We start from the raw sequence: 23132 nt of genomic DNA, 5'->3' as shown, positions 1-23132 counted from the left end.
CCTCACAGGGTTGTTGTGAGGATTAAATGAGACAATGTGCTTGGAAACTGTACAATGTTCAACAAAATACAAGTTACTACTATTATGGTCAAGCAGAGTAAGCCATGTGTTCCCAGTGGTTTGTTACATATCGCTGCTTCTACTACTCTGCTAACAAATATCTCCAACTGCCTATGAAACCTCATTTATTCACTTGCCATCTTCAAATGTTTCTCAATACTTTCTCTTTTGACTTCCTGTTAAGAACAGTTGTTTTCTAGGGATAACTTAGCAAAGAAAATGTGATTAACACCGGATACAGGGAACATTTTCTGAAGGAAGTTTGATTTTGCTTCCACAGGTTTTGAGTAGTTTAGCTACAAGCTCTGCCAGAAGTCAGGGAAAGGGTTGGATGGTTCCATAAAGTCCCTATAAATCTGTGAGTTTATAAAAAGTCAAAAGCCAGGACTATTTTCCAGTTAGTATACCTTTCATGAGCACAGAAAATTTTATGTGTTCTGATACATGCATTTTAATTATTTTACCTGGGATAAATCAGAAATATGTTTTACACAAGCAAATAGAGAAAGCACTGAGAGGGTAAAAGTTTATTCTTTTACCTAGGCTTGCTATGAAATCCAAATACTTTGCTGAAATATATATATACTTTCAATAAATGACAAAACACAAATCTCCACCTTAAGGGACACTAAATTAATTATGGAGACATATACATATATCCCAAGCTAAATATTCACAAATTTTACTGATCAGGTACTAACAAAGAAAAATGTAGGAAAAAAAATTCAATTCTGAATATGCAGCTTATACATTTAACAAGAATACAATGGGGAAGCTACAAAAAAATTGAGGGAAAAATCACTCCCCTGCTGAACATTTGACAAAAATCAAAAATTGTTTTTGGATGCAGGCACTTGTAACTGCATTAAATCACTGCACTTACACTCTCGTTCCCTATTAAGAACAACACTTTGTTCTTTCAGTGAGGCCTATTTATTAAAAGTATTCCCCTGCGCCAAAGGGACTAGTAAAAAACTCTGCTTTGCTAACCACGTTTTCTGAGTAAAGCACATTTTATAGGTACATGCCAACATGACAGTTTTCATGAGGAGTCCGAAGAGACCCGAGTGCTTTAAAGCACCTGAAGTGTGGGTGTTAAAAAGGAACCAATCCACCACTGAATTCACTTTAAGATTAGCTCATCTGCCCCTGAAAACAGTAGTGGCATTTACAATTCTAATTCCTTTCTCCTACTTAGCATGATTAGCAAATCTTAATTTAGCATAGTGTTGGAATTAAAACTATTGTACTTTATGCTTTTGGACTATTGAGTAAATTAGCAAAAAAACCCCAAAACTCATGGTTATCAATCACTTTCTTAAGAACTTCAAAGTTCTTTACAAAAAAACTCTCAACAGCCAATGACCTTTACTGAGTGGTTTCTATATTATAAAATAGTAGGAGCTTTGCCTTCAAGAAAGCGTGCTGTCTAGGGGTTGTAAGGCATTAAACAAATAATCTAGTGCAAGTTATACTGTGACTGCAGTACAGACAAAATAATTACATCTATCTGGATGGATCAAGGAAGACCTCATGAAGGAGGTAAAACAAAACTAGGGCTGGTATTGAAAGATAGGAAGGTATTTAAGGAGAAAGCAAGAAAAACAGATACTGGCCATGGAGAGAAAACGGTGAACAAAGTCATGGAGGTTGGAAAACAGTCACAGTGCTTCTCGATGCTGGCTTTGGTCAGGATCACTTGGGGAGGCTCTTTATTAATTTAACCAGGCCGCAAACCAGACCTGCTAAATTTAAATCTCCCAGGTTAAGTTTGAGTATTTATATACTTTTAATTCCAAAGGTGTTTCTGCTGAGGTTGAGTACCACTGATTTAGGAGGTGTTTGTGGAAAGGCCAGTAGTCAGCTGAAACACAGGGTCCATGAAGGAGATAAAGCTGGACACATTTTTTTTAATGTCAGGCTTTGTTATATTGTGTTAAGTGTGTTAAATTCCAAGCTGAGAAGTCTTCATGATATTCTTTGGCAATGGTTGTTAAGCAGGTGCATAAATAATCAATACTTTAGGGACATTTTGTAGAAATAAAGAATATTGCATGAAGGATAAAGAAGGAGAAACTGGGAGTAAGAAGACAAGTTAGACATCTATGCAGTATTCCAGGCAAGAGGAAATAAGAGCCTGAACAGTGAAATAGGGTTTTTAAAAAAGGTGTAATTCAAAAGATACAGGAAAGGTAGAATTTCTAGGAATTGGAAACTGAAGAAAGAATAAAAATTGAAGATAATTCTCAGCCCGAGTAAGTAAAATGTTGGTGAGGCAATTAATAATGATGGAAAATACTGGAAAAGCAAATGTCAGAGTATTTTGTATATAATGAGTTTGAATAGGTGACCATATGCACAGTACAGGTTTACACTGGCTGATTATTAGTAGTTCCATCTTTGCCTTCCATAGTGACTGAATTTAGATGATAAATTATAATCACTGTAGGTTTAAAGTACTTTTACGTTACCCCTCTGGAAATGTCTACCAGGAAGTTGGAAATGAGGGTGTGAGGACAGATCTTTGGCATCAAGGAAGGGAATCCACATCTAACAGCTTATTATTAAAGTTGAGAGGATGGATGAGATCACCATCAGAATGCGAGCAGAGAAAGAGAGAAAAGAGACAAAGGAATGCCTACGCTTTGTAGGGACAGAAGAGGGAAGAGGAATACAAAAATGAACAAACAAAAAAACCGGAGTCACAAAGGGGAAAGATCATTTTGAGAAGAAAATATAATGAAATCAAGGAACTAGAAACATTTTTTAAAGGAGGATGTCAAAAAGGTAGTCAGGAAGATAGACTTGGAAGAGGAAACTAATTATGAAAAAAGAGGAGACCATCAGGGATTTTGAAGCAGTGTCAACAGAGTAAGGAGGCAAAAAGCCTGTGTGATGTTGGCAGGATAATGATAGATAAAGAAAGCAGAAACAATGATTAAGTCTACTCTTTAAGAAGTTTGGAGGTGAAGGGATCTTGCTTGGTCGGTCATGTCGAGGATCAAGAGAAATAAAAAAGAAGTGAATGCCAGGAAGGATATTTACTGACCTCAGGAATGAGATCGAGTTAGGAATCTACAATGAGGACAGGGAGCATATTTAACAGAAGTGAAGGAAATTGAGATGCACAAGAGGTGTGGTCCAAGTCATGGCTGTGACTCTAAGATGACTGAAGTTAAAGGCTGAGAAGCTGCAGTTTTGGAAGAGTCACCAGTGAGGAGGACACAATCACTCCGAGAGATGGAAAGGATTGGTATGCAGGTAAGGCTTATAAGACAAGCCCTAAGGAAGATGGGGAAATGTCCCAGAGATGAAGAAGAGGAAGAAGATGATGGAATTAGACGATGTCAATGTAAAATAAGAATTTCAAAAGAAAGGATTTTGAATAGTGGTGAAAAACCAAAGTCAAGAAGAGGTTTTTCAGGGGAAGGGAAAAATTTTTTGAAACTCCCTACCTCTATTACAGACCCCTTCCCTTCCCTAGTTGCATCAAATCGTGACAGTAAGAGATGCAACACGTAACAGGGAAGGTGTCATCCTCAGGGAACAGATGTCAATTAATTCAAGGTGGTGGAAAGAATGCTAAGAGAAATGTGAGTAGCATGGGAAGCTGGAACCCAAAAGTAAAGGACTGAAATGGGCTCAGTGGAAGCAGTTAGGATATGGGCCAGAGAGGAGGTCAAAACCTCAGATGGAAAGAGACACAAAGAAGAAAAGGAGAGCAGAGGAGGGCATTGCACCTAGGATTCTAGCAGACGATCACAGTTTAAAAGGATGTTGGTCATGAGAGGCCGGTGGAAACCTCTGTTCTAAATAGTATAGACATTCTGAACGGATGAAAGAAAAAGAACTAGAATAACCAAATTAACATTTCTCTATTCTTTGAACATCAAAACAGATTTAAATCTAACTTTATCTCAAAGTATTTCTGAATAAGTATTTCTACCCACCCGTGCAAATTTTTACCAGGCTTTCCCACAAGTATCATAGAATTCCAGGGTAAGCAAATCACATTCTAGACCCCTCCCACTTCCTACCCACCATCTCATTTTTATACTATATGGGTAAAATGAGATTCAAAATAAATTTTAGGGCTATCTTGAAAGGTTTTTTTTTTTCTTTTTTAAGAGGCTTCAAAAGGAAGTATGCAGCCACAGGGGTGTGGAAGTTGGGGATAATGGGGTTTTACAGTCTGATTGTGTACACACACAAAAGCAGTGCTCCTTTTTCCATGCCAGCTGGTTGGGGGGGTGGGGAGGGCAGTCTAGGAAATTACTACCCAAAGTAATTACCCTTTTGAATGTACATCATGGCTCTGATAACTGTGGCATTACAAAGCTGAGGCTAGTTTATATCAATGTTCCATTAAAAAGCAAGGAATCACTGCTGGAATTCCACATTTTAATTTCCTAGATGTGAAGACCAATGCTAATAATAATAAAACAGTAAAGACAAGGTGAAACAAAAGTCTAACAAACCTATCTTTTAAAAATATGTTCTACAAACATTAGCAATGTCTCAAAATGTCTGGTGATCACGCCACTGCTGCAGACACTGCCATTTGTTGAGGACTGTTCAAGCACAATGCTGTTTTATACATTTCAATCTTGTTTAATTCATACAGTAACTTTACAGGTAGGAATTATTATTTGTATTTTTCAGATGAGCATATTAATACTTACAAAGTTTATGGAGTTAGATATTTTATTCATTCAACATTAACAATGATTTATTGTGCTTGGGTCTGAGTATATAGCACTGAACCAAAAAGACATGGAGATTACAGTTGGAGGAGGCAGACATTCAGATATTAAACAAAAACCAAATGAACATAAAGTGCAAAATCATGACAGATGCCACGGAAGAGAAAAACATGGTGCAGGAATGAGTATAACATGAAAACCTATTTAGATTGGGTGGTAAGAGAAGCCTAAGACCTAAGGGATAAAGAGTCAGCCACGCGAAGAATGAGGTGGAGTGTTCTGAGAAGTTCAGTGAACTTAGGGATTGAAAAAAATGTCAGGGGGCTCAAGCTCAGTGAGCAAGACAGAGGTGAGATCAGTGAAGCAGGCCTGGATCAGTTCCTACAGTGTTTGGTAGGCCAAGGCCAAGGTAAGAAGTCTGGACTTCATTCTAGTATAAGAGAAGGCCATTGGAGGATTGTTAACAGAGGTTTGGGGAGAAGGAGGAAGAGAAGAATGATGTGTGGGGATCAGACTATCAGATTTCAATTGTAATAAAGTCACTAGGCACTGTGTGGAGAATGAGTACCATGGAACAGAATGGTGGTAGTAAGAGGACAGAGAGGAAAGACGCCAGGTATACTCTGGAGCTATAACAGAATCTTTCTTAAAGGTAGATAGTTAGCAAGTGGTAGAACAAGGATTCTGTCTTCTCCTGAAGCTTGAGCTCTTAAACACTCTCTTTAAATAGTGAGCAGAAATATTTCTTCAATAACTTTAAAAAGGAGTTTCAAGTCCATAAAAAATAATTATTTCATTTTACTGGTATAACAACTAGAAGACATTTTTAGGATTAAATCTCAAAACTTTTCAATGGCGCAAATGTGAATTTTTTTCTCCCAAGGCTTACAGACCTCTGCCCCATGATGCTGAATGATGACGTTTGGTGGTCACTAGTTAATGGCTGGAAACTATCCTGAGAATAACACTTGTCTTTCTTGCAGCTTTCAATAAATTTAAACTTGGAGTTGGCAGACAAATCTTTATGTTTGAGTCACTACAACACCTTCTCATGATCCCTTTGTGTCTTCTAAAACCCAGAATGGAAGTTCCAGATCACTGAAGTTTTTCACCAGGCTTGGTGCTGAATTTGAGACATATAACCTATTAGTACTACTACCTAGTTTACAAAGGTAAAGAAAAGCCAAGATCATTTAATGGTTTTCAAATAATTATTTAATTATTTTTAAAAAATAATCTTTGAACTATCAAAATGCCTTATTCAGAGTATACTTACCAGACTTGTATAAATAGAGACAGGTATTAGAGACCTACATTTAATTCCATAATTTTAGCCAATATGTCATAGACTCTTAGAGCTAGCTAGAAAAGCTTTCATAAATTTTTAGAGATGTGTACTAACAATTAAATAGAAAAACCAATCCCTTCATTGTTTTGAAACAACAAAAAATTTGAAAAAAAAGTTTGTAGTTGAACTATAACCTATTTATAGTTTTAAAAAAGTCCATAATGGAAAAACATGTCTATGAATCAAAATATGCTTCTAACTACTGAGGAATGCATGGCTCATAGCATTCAATATATAGGAGGTAATGCTACCTTTATTGTTATTATTATTATCTAATATACTAAATATTTTACTTATGTGTTATTATCCATATCCTCCATTAAAATGTAAACTCCATGAAGGCAAGGAATTTTTCTTCTCCTGCTGCTTCATTGCTAAATTACCCCAACCTATAGAACAATGCCTGGCACCTAACAGACTCTCAAAAATATAGTTGTTCGATGAAGGAATAAAAGAATGAACAAGCTTCAAAGGGTTGTATCACTATCATCTGAGACGATCTTTGTAAAAGCTCTTTGCAAACTGTAAACCATTCTACAAACAGAACATTATCACCAACTTCATGATAACTACATTTATTAAGTATTCCACAGCCATTGTCTCCTTTACTTCCCAATTCATAAAAGAAATTGAAGTTCAAACAGATTCTGCAACTCACCCAATATCACACAATATAAATTGGCAGAATTAGAACTCTAAAAAACATCTTAATTCCAAATGTAGCCACAAGGATCTTTACTCCACATCTCCTGTCTTTTCTACATGTTGCTCTCTTCATTAGGACATGCTGACTCCAATGTGTTAAACTAAGTATACTAGAACACTCTATGTACAGGCTTCCCTGGTGGCGCCTGCCAATGCAGGGGACACGGGTTCGATCCCTGGTCCGGGAAGATCCCACATGCCACAGAGCAATTAAGCCTGTGCACCACAGCTACTGAGTCTGTGCTCTAGAGCCTGCGAGCCACAACTACTGAAGCCCACGCACCTAGAGCCCATGCTCCACAACAAGAGAAGCCACCACAATGAGAGGCCTACATGCCGCAACAAAGAGTAGCCCCTGCTAGCCACAACTAGAGAAGGCCTGCATGCAGCAACGAAGACCCAACGGAGCCAAAAATAAATATAAATAAAATAAATAAATTTATTTTTAATATTCTATGTAAAATTGATATTTGAGATGATGATAAAGAACACTGTCTTTGAATTAGACAAATCTGGGTTTGCATCCAGTTTCTACCACTTACTTGGGGTACGGCCTTGGGAGTTTAGCCAACCTTTCTAAGCCTCAGTTTCACCTTCTGTGAAATAGGATAAAAATAGTGCCTTTCTAGTTGCAAGGAATCAATTATATATTTAAAGTTGAGCATTCAACTTATACCTGGCTCTTAGCCAATAACCAGTAAATTTTATTTTCACCTTTGATGATGAAGAAACATTTGCCTAGTATCTAATATTAGAACTGATATTTGAACAGAGGGTGATAAAAAGTGGAAAGTGTGGAAGCAAGATCAACAGACTTTCTCTGCAATTTGTATTTTCCCTCTAAACCTGTACTGATTTTATAGAAGCTAATTCTAACAAAGGCATACTTTTTCTCCCCATCACAGGACTGGGTTCATTATATTACTCTGCAACCCTTGGCAAAAGTTCAAAAATGTCTATTTAGATCTTCTGCCCATTTTTTGATTGGGTTGTTTGATTGCTTGATATGAGCTGTTTGTATATTTCGGCCTGCTAAAAAGTGGAAGGAGTAACAAATTTTTAAAAGATTGTTATCTTAAGCTGTTAAAATGATAGAAGTCATCTTGGTTATTCCAAAATCCCAATAAAAATTTTTGTTTATAAGAACAAATAGATGGTTACTTGTTAAATCAAAGTCACAGAGTTACTAATGTGTATCAGTGTATGAGCACCAGGGACAGTGTTTTGGATGAATTAGGCCTTGCTGGTGGAAATCATTTTTACTGGGAAAGAGAGGGTGTAAACATCCAGGTACATGGCTCAGGCAGCTAGTTTTCTGTTGAAGTGCAGCTATAATCTTCTGTTGAAGTGCAACAGCAAATTGCATAACCCAGACTACTTCCTCTAGTTGTAACTCCAAATTAGCATGCCCTTGCTCTTAAAAAAAAAAAAAAAAAAAAAAAAGGCCTATTCTCTGGTTTTATAAACACGTTTAAACAAGACATTCTTATTTTCTAGTTTATCAGGTGCTGATCTTTTTCAGGTACAGGAATTTAGTCAACATGCTTCTTTACAAAATTCCTCTTTGAATGTTAATTAATATTAAAGGGTTAGGTCTAAGAGTGAAAACTGGATTTCAATATTTATTACAGTGCAATAGTATTACCCAGAAGTGTGCTAGTTCACAATCACATTAAACTTTCTCACCTCCCCAGACAAATTTCACAAGTTCTTCTCCAATTCTCCCCCTTTCCTTAGAAGCCCGAGACAGAGAGATGGCAGTAGGAGCCATTAAAACCAGTTGACACTTCACTTCCATTTTGGGACAAATAAGAGGGAAAAAGAGAAGCAGCTCAAATTAAATCTTTAATAAATAAGTAAAAGTAAATTTATAAGTCATTTCAAAGTAGAGGAAAATATTTACTTGTGACAAAATGCACACGTGTAAAATATTTAATGCTCAAATGAAGGAAATTAAGTGTAACTTCTTACCAATGTTCACAAATACATAAGTATCCACCAACTATGCTATCCTTTAACATTAAAACACATAGGGGTAAGAATCTCTTAAAAGTATGTTAATCCTGTGCTCTACTTTCAGCTAGTCTATAGCAGATGACAGAGTAACCAATTTATTCTTTAAAAATCTGTCTGGGACAAGGAATTCTATAATATATCACAGATTTTCTTCTAAAATTCTATGTTGACCCTGAAGTGCTTTAATGTTGACATTAAGTGTAGGCATTACTTAATGTAGACACTAAAGTGTTATACAGTTACCTTCCAGAAAGCTCCCAGTAACTACTATTATTTGTACAAAATACTGAAGAGAGACAAGATATCAGCATATTCAAACCTGTCATTCTTACATACAGGGGAGTAGTTAAAAGCACAGAGTTTTGGAGTTGAGCCAACCCAGCTTCAAACCACACTGGTTCTCCTACTTACTAGCAGGGTAACTCTGGGCAAATTACTTAATCTCTCTAAACTTCCCTTTCTTAACCCTACTTTATAGTATTGGTAAGTGACTTCAAAAGTATATTAAGTGCTTAGGGCCTCCCTGGTGGCGCAGTGGTTGAGAGTCCGCCTGCCGATGCAGGGGATACGGGTTCGTGCCCCGGTCTGGGGGGATCCCATATGCCGCGGAGCGGCTGGGCCCGTGAGCCATGGCCGCTGGGCCTGCGCGTCCGGAGCCTGTGCTCCGCAATGGGAGAGGCCACAACAGTGAGAGGCCCGCATACCGCAAAAAAAGAAAAAAAAAAAAAAAAAGTATATTAAGTGCTTAGTATACTAGTGCCTGACACATTAGTAAGTATTTGGTGGCTACAGGTAATATATTCCAGGAGTTAAATGTGAAAATTCTGAAATCCAACTTTTTAGTTTCAAAGCCAAGTTTTCCCACTTGTTCCTTATTTGGCACTGGGCAAATTATTTCACCTCTCTATACTAACAATTAGTAAATACATGAAAACGATTAGAAGTGTCTTGCACATGGGAATTATAATTTTAAATTTATCAATTATGATGATTTAAAAATTACTTCAATGAAATCTCATGGAAGCTGTAATTTAAAGAGCATATCAGAGCAATTTTCTCTTCTGATATTTTAGTTGACCAGTCTTAGAAATAAATGAATGCTATTAACTCAATCCAGACCCATAAATCTTTCCTATATACCAATATGCAAATATACATTGACCAAGCTCCTTGAGTCCAGACTCCCTAGTTTTAGGTTTCTCAGACTTGTCTGATGTTATGAATTACCCAGAGATTGTGACTAGCTGGTCTGGGGTGGAGCCTTGGAGTCTGTAAGTATAATCAGCTTCCCAGGTGAGTCCTACACCAGGCAGGCTCGGAAACCCTGAATTAGTTGAAGCTATGCCCAACCACAGAATTTGAGAAGAATATCTAGCAGTCACACCCGATGAACAGAATTATTGTTTTACAAGTATTACGTAATGGAGATGGGAACATTAAAATGATTATTTTTCAACAAATATTTCGTTGAATATCAGTACCAAATATTTATTAGCATATATTTATTGAGCACATATTACAGTACAATTCATAAAAGAGTATATGAAGGTTAGTTGGAAAACAAGCTACTTCCTAAAAATTAACATCATTTGGGAGGTGAGAGTGACAGACAGAAAGGAAGAGCATCCTTGGCAAAATACACATTATTACATGTTATCATTTGTCTGAGGAGTTCAGAAAATATTGGGACAAGGGGTCCTTTTGGTCAAGAGGTCTGGTTCTTCAAGAGTCTGTTATAGTTACTTAGGACACTGCTGCCATTGCTAATGGGCTAAAAATGCTAATAACTGAAGAACATTTAAATAACAAATTCACTGCAAAAATAATCTAAAGGGTATAACCATTTTTCCTTGAGCCCTCTGAACAGTAGTCTTGAGAAACATATTATAGTTTTTCTTTCATGAGTAAAATTATCAAACTTGGATCTGAATTTTTTTTAGAAAATGATAAAAGGAAATAAGCTTCCATTCTTCCAAGCCCCCAACAAGCCCATCCCACACATATACCATGTACGTGCTCAAACAATGAACAACTTCTACAATTGAGGGATCTGGAATCTAAATGCTGTTAGAAACACAAGCGTAAATAATTATGGAAGGAAAACCAAGTGCAATTACACCAAAAACAGGACTAATATTATTCAAGTGAATGAAGAACACTTGTAAACCACAGTATAGCAAATGTGCATATGTTTCAACATGTTTCATTAATTATATTAGCCAGTATGCTCAAGAATTAGTACTGTGTAAGATCCAAGGTAGTACATGGAGAGGTACAACAGTAAAATCATCAGGTAATTCTCTGTAATCTTCTGGTCAAAGAATTACTAGCTACATGCATGAATTTGAAATAAAATAGATTTAAATGCAGTCATTACAGCTATTCAAATATTACTAGTCCATAGGAGCATGAGCTAAAATAAAGCATCTAATAGGTATTACTCAAAATATGACCCCAGGAAGCAGCCACAAAACTCCAGGTTGTTTAGTTATCTACTGCCCCAAATATCAGGGAAAAAAAGGGTCACGTAGGATTCTGATAGCTACTCCTGAGTGCTCATTGTTGAGAGGTCATTTTTTTCTTTTTACCTTTTTGATTTTCCAAATTTCCTAATTTAAAAAAGTAGTATATTCTTTTTATGACTGGGGAAAAATGATCGCTTTATTTAAGGATATTATCTGAGGGATCAAATTTATTTGAATATGACAGTAAGGCCATTTAAAAACTTTGTCCTTGAAGAGGCTGAATCATGTTCTCTCTCAAAAAAAAATTTGTCTTGGGTTCTCCTCATTTTGTACAATAAAAAATACAAGAAAAAATAATGATACGAGGGCTGAAATTCCATGTGCTGCTTTCAAATTAGTTATTTGGAAGGATGGCTCACAGTAGCAATGCTAAATGATGATAACAATTTCACTGGTAGTGACAGAAGAATTCCTCCTATTCATCTAATGTGCAATCCCAAGATGAGTTGGAAACCCAGTGAAGGCTGGCAAATGAAAAATGCTTCTCCTCTCTGAGCAAAAGGAGAGGCAAATTTTCTACTGGATTGTCCTTAAGAGTATAGGACATAACCATAGAATGACTTTCATTACTCAACCTTTACCCTTTCAACCTCCAATTTCCCACTCCCTCCATCTTTACTTTTTTCTTTCCTAGTCTCTTTTTAGCTTTGGCCTATATCCACAACCAGTTCCTTTAGGAGGCACTCAAAGGCATTGCTATTCCCATGAATTTAAAAAGGGGCAATTGCAGACAGACCTTGGAATATGTGGAGGAGATCTATACAGCCTCCCATGAAGATAAACATGGGCACTTCCTTGAGCTAATCCACAACTGATTTCTTAAGGAATACTGCATTTATAAGATGGATTTAGTCATTTTCCCTGAGCCTTTCTCAAATTTCCTCGAGCACCATGCTAAGAAACTTACATGGTATGATAAGTCTAGGTTCCCTGACTTAATACTGTTTCAGAAGGCAATAGGGATATATAGGGCAAGGAATTCACTATGAGTCTTTAAAAATAATAACACCCATACAGAAAGGCATCTATCAAAGTGAGTTCCACACAATGATCTGGACAAAGTCAGAAGATGTAAACCGTTTTAATCCATCACCTTTAGCTACTCAAGATCTAGATTCCACTGCTCACTGCAAGACTTCAGCTAACAAAGAATCAACACAAGGGAACTCAGCAATGCCTAGTGACAGAGCTCTCTGAGGTTCTCAAACCGAGAGCTGTTTGCTTTGGGTTTACATAGCACAGAAACAACTAGGGAGGCAAATAACATTAATGCCATCACCATGTTCCAGTACAGAAGTTTTTATTACAGCAAGTTTACCTCTGGGCAAGCTGCAGCAATCGGCGCATTGTGATGGCAAATACACTGACTGTATTTTCTTCCCGAGCAGTATATAGCACTTGGGCTGCTCCTGAGAAGGATTCGTGAAACAGCTCCAATCAACACATTATAGCTGGAACAGCTAGATGTAGCACTCACAATTTGTATGCTTTAATTGTCAAAATCGTTTGCTTTTCAGATGAAAAGCAATTTAAACTTTCAGTTAAACAGTCAACTTAAAATTTCAGTAAAATCATCTAAACTAGTTTATCAACTGACGTGAAAAATAATCACACTCTCCCACCACCAATGACATCCTCTGAGATATAACTCAATTGTTACAAAAGAAAAACCTAGAAATGGATACAAATGACAAAATAATTTACCAAAATGAATAACCAGAAGCGAAGTTAAATAAGAAAGTTTTTTCCCAAAATTCCAAAGACAATTGTTAATTTTGAATGTTCTTATTGAGTTTATGGCAATCTAAAGTTTTATAAATGGTGTGTCTTCTGAAAGTTGCTTAGTTCTCTTTCCAGCTTATTGTTTTGTGATTTTCTGACATATTCACATACTAACCTCAAATTTCATAGCTCTAAAAGGAGCTTGACAATTGTTATTCTAGACTATATCCAAAAAACAGTTTCTCAAATCAACGAAAACAACTGGATAATTCCTAAAATTTTATTTAAAGAAAAGATGAGCAGAAGAAGCCCACATAATCCTCCAACTTAATAAAAAAAAAAAGCCAAATTTCTTCAAAGTGCCTGTCCCTCATGTACCCAGATTATCAGTTTAGGACAAGATTCAAGTGTCTTTCACATTCCTCACCAAAATTCAGAAGCACACATGCAAAGGGGTGAATCTTGAATCAATATTAAGATTTCAAACGTTATGTCAAATTTATTACATTAATGGGGAGGGTATCTCATTCTCAAATTTTGTGCTAAAATTTTCAAATTCATGGTAAGCAACTATCAATATCTTCCCTAACATGTACTCTTGTACTTTACCTCCTTCTCTGATTCATAAAATCCCCTTCCTTTCCTCTCAATAGTCAATAGTGTGTGTGTGTGTGTGTGTGTGTGTGTGTGTGTGTGTGTGGTCCATGGACCACACACACTTTGAGTAGGACAGAATGGCTAGGTTCCAGCTGTAGGAATCCAACAATATCCAACTCAGGTCCAACTATTGATTTGCTACCAGTTGTATTTGCCCATGTAGCATAAATATCCAAGGGGCATGTGAGACTTTGACTAACTGGCATCTCTGGGATAGCTCCAGCAATTCAGGGGCTTCCTATTTATTTGACCTTCATTTTGTCAACCCAATATGAGGAGAGAATATTAGGGCCATGGTCACTCTCAGCCTTTCTGCTCTTTAAGATCTATCTGACTACTGTTTTGTTCCCCTCCATAACTTGTCCTCTTCCCTATAGGATAAGAAATTTAGCTTATCCCTGTTTGAGAATGAGGAACTGGCTTGCAGACACTTCAAGTATCAATTGCCAATTGCCTTATGTCAAAATTTGTCTTATTGTGAGGTGCACTCCTGTGTAATTTTCATCTTATCATGGTTCCAGTAAAGCATTTAACACTTTTTAATTATATCCTCCAGGACCAGATGGAGAACCCCAAGCTGCATAGTAATGTTATTAGGTAGACTGAATAACAAAACCCCAAATTGATCAGCAACATCCTGGAGAGAGGTCTCTAATAGCACATCACAGGACTCTGTCCCCAAGCTGAAATTTTTCAAGCTTTTTACTAATAACTTGAATAATGATACACAAAGCCTTCCTACCAATAATTGTATCTTAGAGGTAGAATTAAAATGTTTAATGGCAGAAGCAGATTTCAAATTCATGCTTTCATACAAGAAAAAAGATTATTGAGTGATTATGATACGCTAGGTGGCAAATTTTGAGCAATATACAAATAAAAAATACAGTGTGTCTTCAGAAAATTTATGACCTAGTAAAAGAGATAAAGAAATACATGATTAGGTTACTATAGATTTCTTAACAGAAATTCTATAGGTCAGGAGAGAGTAGAACGACATACTCAAAATATTGAGAGATTAAAAACTGTCAGCCAAGACTACTCTATCCAGTGAAGTTATCCTTCAGATATGAAAGAGAAGTAAAAGCTTTCCCAGACAAACAAAAGCTGAAGGAGTTCATCACCACTAGACCTGCCTTACAAGAAATGTTGAAAGGAGCTCTTCTACCTGAAATGAAAAAGCAAAAGTACACAAGACTTTGAGTGAGGTGATAAATAGACAGAATCAGAAAATTGCAACTCTCTAACAGGATAGGTTGTCAAACACTTGATCATAGCATAATGGTTAAAGGAAAAAAAGCAGTAAAAATAACTATAGCTACTTTGATTTGGTAACAAACTCACAACACAAAAAGGGATAATGTGAGACAACAAAAACATAAAAAGGGAAGAGGAAAAGGACAGAACCTGTATAGGCAAATGAAGGTAAGCTGCTATCAACAGAAAAAGGACTATTTTATCTCTAAGATGTTTTATAGAAACCTCATAGTAACCACAGAACATAAAAACAGAGGAGACTGAGATTAAAAAAATCATAGAAAACCACCAAAACAAGGGCAGACAGAAACACAAGAAAAAAGAAAAATGGAGATACGGAACAACCAAAACATAAAATGGCAGTACTAAGTCTTCATCTATCAATAATTACACAAGATGTAAATGGATTGAATTCACCAATCAAGATATGCAAAGTGGCTGGCTGGATCAAAAAGAAGATCCAACTATATGCCACCTCCAAGAGGCTCATTTCAGTTCTAAAGACAAACATAGGCTCAAAGTGAAAAGATACTCCAAGCAAATGGCAGCCAAAATAAAGCAGGGGTAGCCTTACTCATACCAGACAAAATAGACTTCAAGCCAAAAAAGGTAACAAGAGACAAAAATGGACATTATAAAATGTTAAAAGGAATAATCCCTAAAGATGATATAACACTTATTAATATATATGCACCTTACATAGGAACAACAAAATATATAAAGCAACTATTAACAGACCTAAAGGGAGAAATTGACAGCAACTCAATAATAGCAGGAACCTTTAACACCTCTACTTGCATCAATGGATAGATCATAGAGACAGGAAGTCCACAAAGAAACAGAAGCCTTAAATGAAGCATTAGACCAGATGAACTTAAAAATTTTATACAGAACATTCCATACAAATGCAGAATACACATTCTTCTCAAGTTCATATGAACCATTCTCAAGGAGAGACCATATTCTGTGACACAAAACAAGTCTCAGTAAATTTAAGAAAATTGAAATCATACCAAGAATATTTTCTGGCCACAATGGTATGAAACTAGAAATCAACCACAAGAAGAAAGCTGGAAAAAGATTACAAAATTTGGAGACTAAATAACATGCTACTGATCAACTATTGGGTCAATGAAGAAATCAAAGGAGAAATAAAAAAATACCTAAGACATATGAAAATGAAAATATGACATACTAAATTCTATGGGATGCAGCAAGAGTGGTACTAAGAGGAACATTTATAGCAATATAGACCTACCTCAAGAAACAAAAAAATCTCAAATAAACAATCTGACCTTACACCTAAAGGAACTAGCCAAAGAAAGACAAAGCCCAAAGTCAGTAGAAGGAAGAAAATAATAAAAATCAGAGTGGAAGCAAATGAAATAGAGACTATAAAAGATAATAGAAAAGAGTAGTGAAACTAAGAGTTGGTTCTTTGAAAAGACAAACAAATTAAAAACTTTTAGCTAGACTCACTAAGAAATAAAGAGCAAAAGCTCAAATAAAATCAGAAACCAAAGAGAAGTTACAACAGACATCACAGAAATTCAAAGGATTATAAGAGACTTATGAACAGCTATATGACAACAAATTGGACCACCTAGAAGAAATGGATAAATTCTTACAATCATATAACCTTCCAAGACTAAATCAGGAAAAAACAAAAAACATGAAAAGACCAATCACTAGTAAAGAGATTGAAACAGTAACCAAAAACCAAAAGTTCAGGACCACACAGCTTCACTGGTGAATTCTACCGAACATTCAAAGAAGAGTTAATACCTATCCTTCTCAAATTCTTCCAAAAAACTGAAGAGGAAGAAATGCTTCCTAACTCATTTTATAAGGCCAATATTACTCTGATACCAAAACCAGGCAAGAACAACACAAGAAAACTATAGGCCAATATCTTTGATGAACATAGGTGCAAAAATCCTCAAGAAAATATTAGCAAACAGAATTCAACAAACATTAAAAGGATCATACACAATGATCAAGTGGGATTTATTCCAGGGAAGTGATTCAACATGTACAAATCAATCAATGTGATACACCACATTAACAAAATGAAGGATAAAAATCAAATGATCATTTCAATAGATAAAGAAAAAACATTTGAAAAGATTCAACATTCATTTGAACAACATCAATCAGTATAGAAGGAATGTACCTCAACATAATAAAGGCCACATATGACAAACCCAGGCTAACATCACACTCAATGGTGAAAAACTGAAAGAGGTACTAATAAGATCAGGAACAGGACAAGGATGCGCACTCCTGCCACTCTTATTCAACACAGTATTAGAAGTCCTAGACAGAGCAATTATGCAAAATAATAATAATAATAATAAAGAAATAAAAGGAATACAAATTGGAAAAGAAAAAGTAAAAGTATAACTATTTGCAGATGACATTTTATATATTAAAAACCCTAAAGGCTCTACCCAAAAACTATCAGAAATAGTAAACAAATACAATAAAATTGTAGTTTACAAAAATCTGTTGCATTTCAATAAAATAACAACAAACTAGCAGAAAGAGAAATTAAGAAAATAACCTCATTTACAATTACAACAAAAAAAGTAAAATACCGGGAAATAAATTTTAACCAGGAGGTAAGAGACCTGTATACTGAAAGCTATAAGACACTGTTGAAAGAAACTGAAGAAGACACAAAAACAAAGAAAGACATCCCATACCCAAGGACTAGGCACTTTTTAAATGTCCATATTACCTAAATCAATCTACAGATTCAATGCAGTCCCTATCAAAATCCCAATGACAGTTTTCACAGAAATAGAACAAAAAAATCCTAAAATTCATATGGAACCACAAAAAACCCTAAATAGCCAAAGGAATCCTAAGAAAAAATAACCAGGCAGGAGATATCACACTCCCTGATTTCAAACTGTAGTATAAAGCTATAGTAATCAAAATGGTATGTAAGTGGCTCAAAAACAGACATATAGATCAATGGAACAGAATAAAACCTCAGAAATGAACCCATGTTCATATGATCACTTAAATTATGACACTGGAGCCAAGAATATACAGTAGGGAAAAGACAGTCTGTTCAATAAATGGTGTTGGGAAAACTGGACAGCTATGTGCAAAAGAATGAAACTGGATCACTTTCTTATACCACATACAAAAATAAACTCAAAATGGAATAGAGATTTAAATGTAAAACTTGAAACCATAAAACTCCTAGAAGAAAACATGGGCAGTAAGCTCTTTTACATTGGTCTTAGCAGTATCTCTCTAGATATGTCTTCTCAGGCAAGGGAAACAAAAGCAAAAACAAATAAATGGAACTATATAAAACTTAAAAGATTCTGCACACAAAGGAAACCATAAACCAAATGGAAAGACGACCTACCGAACGGGAGAAGATATCTGCAGATCATATACCTGATAAGAGGTTAATATCCAAAATATATAAAGAACTCATACGACCCAACAACAAAAAGAATCCAAACAACCCAATTTAAAAACTCGGAAGAGGATCTGAATAAATATCTTTCCGAAGAAGACATACAGATGACCAATAGGCTCATGAAAAAAAATGTTCAACATCACTAATTACTAGGAAAATACAAATCAAAACTGCAATGAGATATCATCACATGCCCGTTAGAATGGCCACTATCAAAAAGGCAGGAAATAAGAAGTATTGGAGAGGATGTGAAGAAAAGGAAACCCTCAAACACTATTGGTGGGAATGGTAATTGGTGCAGTCACTATGGAAAATAGTATGGAAACTCCTCAAAACATTAAGAATAGAACTACCGGGCTTCCCTGGTGGTGCAGTGGTTGAGAGTCTGCCTGCTGATGCAGGGGACATGGGTTATGTGATCCAGATATCCACTTCCGGATATCTGTCTAAAGAATATGGAAAACCTAACTGGAAAAGATATATTCACCACAGCATTGTTTACAATAGCCAAGTTATGGAATCAATGTCAGTACCCATCAACAAATGAATGGATAAAGATGTGATATATACATACAATTGAATACTGCTCAGCCACAAAAAGTGATTAAATCTTGTCATTTGCAACAACATGGATGGATCTCGAGGGCATTATGCTAAGTGAAATAAGTCAGACAGAGAAAGACAAATACCATATGATTTCACTCATATATGTAATATTTTTTAAAAAAACAAAAACAAAACAAACAGATAGATACAGAGAATACTGTTTACTAGAGGAAAAGGGATGTGAGGGAGGGCAAAATGGGTTAAGGGGGTCAACTGTATGATGATGGATAGAAACTAAACTTTTGGTGGTGAGTACGCTATAGTGTATATAGAAGTCAAAATATAATGTTGTACACATGAAACATAATGTTACAAACCAATGTTACCTCAATAAAAAAGAGTAGTGCAGAACAATGAAGAATCTCAAATATAGTGATTGTGATAAATGATAAAAGACTGGAGTTATAAAGCCAAGAAGTCATGGTATTTCAAGGGGCATCAATGTAGATTTTGAATTCATACAAAAGAATCATAGAAGGGACTGTGACATAGCTGACCCCTATCCTTCATTAGAAGGACCCCCATAGTACTTTATGAATGAGCCCCTGTATTGACTCTAATGGAAAATTTTGTTCTGCTGAAATGTCTTTAAATGAACTGGGATGTTTGACTCATTAAAAAAATATTTGAGACTGTACTGAACTGAAAAGGCTATAAATTTTAAAAAAGAAACAAGTTTGATGCAAATTAAGCACCAGTTATAAAAGAAACAGGGGTCTGCTGAATCCTCAAATGGTGGCGTCAGGAGGTGAGAGATTCAGAGATTAGAAAGTACATGCAGGATGTATATTCTGTTCACAATCTGTCTTTTCGGTGAATGAAAGTCAAATAGAGCAAAGATGAGCTGAGGTAGCTGTGAGGTCTTATACCTTGAGGACAACTTTTCTTTTCTTCTGGACATTGATCAGCACTGTGGCTTTCCAGAGAGGATATGAGAGGTATGACCACTGTGGATGTGACCGCCCACCTTGGGAAAGTAAGCTCTCTGGTGCATGTGGAAACCTGCAAGGTCTCTCTCTGTAGTCAGTCAGGCAAGGAAAAAGATTAACTCATCCCTCTGTACTTGCTTCTTTCTTGAGGACTGGAGCATTTCTACTGGGAAATGGCTGGTGGGATAAGATTTGAGGTAGGCATGAAAATAGATAGGTTTCATTGCAAAAATGGCCCACAGCAAAGCTATGTTCTCTAAATCAAGAAAACTGAAAAGATAAGTTCTCTGCGAAATTCAATTCACTCACAATATGTTCTGCCTTTACCTTTAATTAAAGCCACAGTAAGTGGCTCTAACTCTCCACTGACGTATCAGAGGAAGGAAGTTTGAAATCAGAATTAGGCTACTTACCACCTCCTTTACTAAATGTTTAACAATATTTCAGTGAACGCAGGAAAAATAAACACTTTTCACCAATTTTGAGATGATTTCCAAGTTTGGATTCTAATATATGGAAAGGGAATAAAAAATTTTAAAAATCTTATACAAAACAACATGTTCCTTTTAAGAAATCAATAGGTGGAAGGATATTAAAACACTCAGGTAGGGCTTCCCTGTGGCGCAGTGGTTGAGAGTCCGCCTGCCGATGCAGGGGACATGGGTTCGTGCCCTGGTCCGGGAGGATCCCACATGCCGTGGAGCAGCTGGGCCCGTGAGCCATGGCCACTGAGCCTGCACGTCCGGAACCTGTGCTCCGCAACGGGAGAGGCCACAACGGTGAGAGGCCCGCGTACCGCAAAAAAAAAAAAAAAAAAAAAAAAACCACGCAGGTAAAGCAAGTTGCCTACTTCAAGTGCTCTATCAGTATCAAATCTCAAGGCAATACCAAAATCATAAATACTTTGCTATCTCTCTATGGTAGGCAGAATTCTAAGAATGGTCTCCACTGACTTTCACTCTTGTATAATAACCCACCACTTAGAGTGTGGGTGGAAGTGACATCAGAAAGCTTACAAGCCAGAGAAGGATATAATGTATCATTGCTGGCCTTGAAAATGGAGAAGCCACAAAGAGCTCAAAATGGCTCCTTGTTGACAATCAGCAAGAAAACAGGAACCTCAGTCCAACAACCACACGGAACTGAATTCTGCCAACAATCTGAATGATCCTGGAAGCAGATTTCTTTCCCCTGAATCTCCAGATAAAAGCCCAGCGGACTGATGCTGTGATTTTAACTTTCTGATACTCTGAGCAGAGAACCCAGTGAAGCCTGAAAGACTTCTGATTTACAGAACTTTAAGATAATAAATGTGTGTTGTTTTAAGCTACTAAATGTTCAGTAATTACAAAGTAATAGAAAACTAATATACTTTCTACACATAGTTCTTCCATCTATCCAAAGAAATATAGGTAAAGAATCTGATTTTCTACATTGTTACAAGAAAAAGACTTAATTTAAAAAGAAGAAGCTAATGGGACTTCTCTGGTGGCACAGTGGTTAAGAATCTGCCTGCCAATGCAGGCGACACGGGCTTGAGCCCTGGTCCAGGAAGATCCCACATGCCATGGAGCAACTAAGCCTGTGCACCACAACTACTGAGCCTGCACTCTAGAGCCCATGAGCCACAACTACTGAAGCCCGCGTGCCTAGAGCCCGTGCTCCACAACAAGAGACACCACCGCAATGAGAAGCCCGCACACTGCAACAAAGAGTAGCCCCGCTCTCCACAACTAGAGAAAGCCCGCGCACAGCAACAAAGACACAGTGCAGCCAAAAATAAAATAAAATAAATAAATTTATAAAAAAGAAAAAAAAAGAAGTTAAAAGAACTCACAGATTTCATGACAGTTACCCACAGAAGATCTGAATTAAAATAAAATTCATACTTTGTAAATCAATACAAATTGAGTTCCAGAAACCAATGTTGTATACATTAAACTCCATATCTATTTCAAAAGATGAAAACATGTTAGATAAATATATCCCAAAATATCTTAGTAAATAAAATATATGTATAATGATTTAAGGGGAAAACAATGTAATTTTTCCATTTTGAATCTTTGGTAAAATAAAAACATCCTGTTTTTAAAAGAGAAGTTGGAATCAATAGATACAGAGGTCATTTTTTTGAGCAAGGAATGACAAGGGACCAATACATCTGGTCACCATTCATTTCATAACGTTACTTTAAGGAAACCCAAAAGAACATTTCTTTGGTACTTGATCTCTACTCACTAAGGGGTTCATGAAAATGAAAAGAGTTCACAAATGCTTGGCAGCGTGATAAACCTACACTAGGAGATTTACTGTCTTATGGACTATAAGGCAATCAAACCATAAATGCCTTTCTTCCTCTGCAGATAGTTCCACTTAAAATAAATCAAAAGATGCAATATGCCACAATACTTGAGGTCCTTTCATTTTCTTCTTAATATAGAGTATGTTCACATCCAAATCTCTGTTCAACTCAAGAAAAGGCAGTGTCACACAGTGGTTCATATGTGAGTTCTAAAATTAGCCTTCCTCAATTCAAATCCTCAACCTACCACTTACTAAGTGTGTGATCTTGGACAAGTTAGCTAACTTCTTTGTGCCTCTATTTCCCTTCTGTAAATGGGGAGAATAAGAAAACATACATCATCAGATTTGTAAAGTCTTTGCAACAGTGCCTGAAACATATTAAGTGCTCAGTAAATCTTAGCTATTAAGAAAATTGCCAAAGCTTTTCCTTATAGTCATCTCATTTCTTTAGGCAAAATTAGACATCCTAACAATGGATACATTTTTCAAATAAAAGCCTGTGCAACATGGTGGCATACTACAAACCTTCACCTATTTCTTCTGTCTGTCCCATTACTCCTGCATTACACCAGGGTCTTTTATTCAATGACCGCCTATAGGTAAGACAGAAATTGGATATGGAAAACATAAGAGGGCCTCTGAAACTGGTCCAGCTGAGTCTAAGACATAAGTCCAGAAATGTAGTCTAAAACTGAACCAGTCCTTGAGATATGTAGTTTGACCATCTCTGCTTTGAATTTTACTTAAAAACATAAGTACTTGGCCAAGGAGGCCTCAAAGATGCATAAAGAACATCAGTGGGACAGGAATGAAGAGCCTGTCAACTCTTTAAATTTTCCAGTTGAATTAAATGTACCA

At 36.3% G+C, this 23132-nt stretch overlaps 1 protein-coding gene across 5 annotated transcripts in view; it reads right to left on the bottom strand.

Moving 5' to 3' along the window:
- MACROD2 (mono-ADP ribosylhydrolase 2) overlaps window positions 1-23132 on the bottom strand; it is a 1980208-nt gene that overhangs the window by 1709841 nt on the left and 247235 nt on the right. The window lies entirely within an intron of this gene.

Source organism: Mesoplodon mirus (assembly GCF_964341445.2).
Source record: "Mesoplodon mirus genome assembly, chromosome: 15".
NCBI classification, from domain to species: domain Eukaryota; kingdom Metazoa; phylum Chordata; class Mammalia; order Artiodactyla; family Ziphiidae; genus Mesoplodon; species Mesoplodon mirus.
The sequence above is the reverse complement of the archived record's forward strand: the minus strand, read 5'-3'. Positions and strand labels throughout refer to the sequence as shown.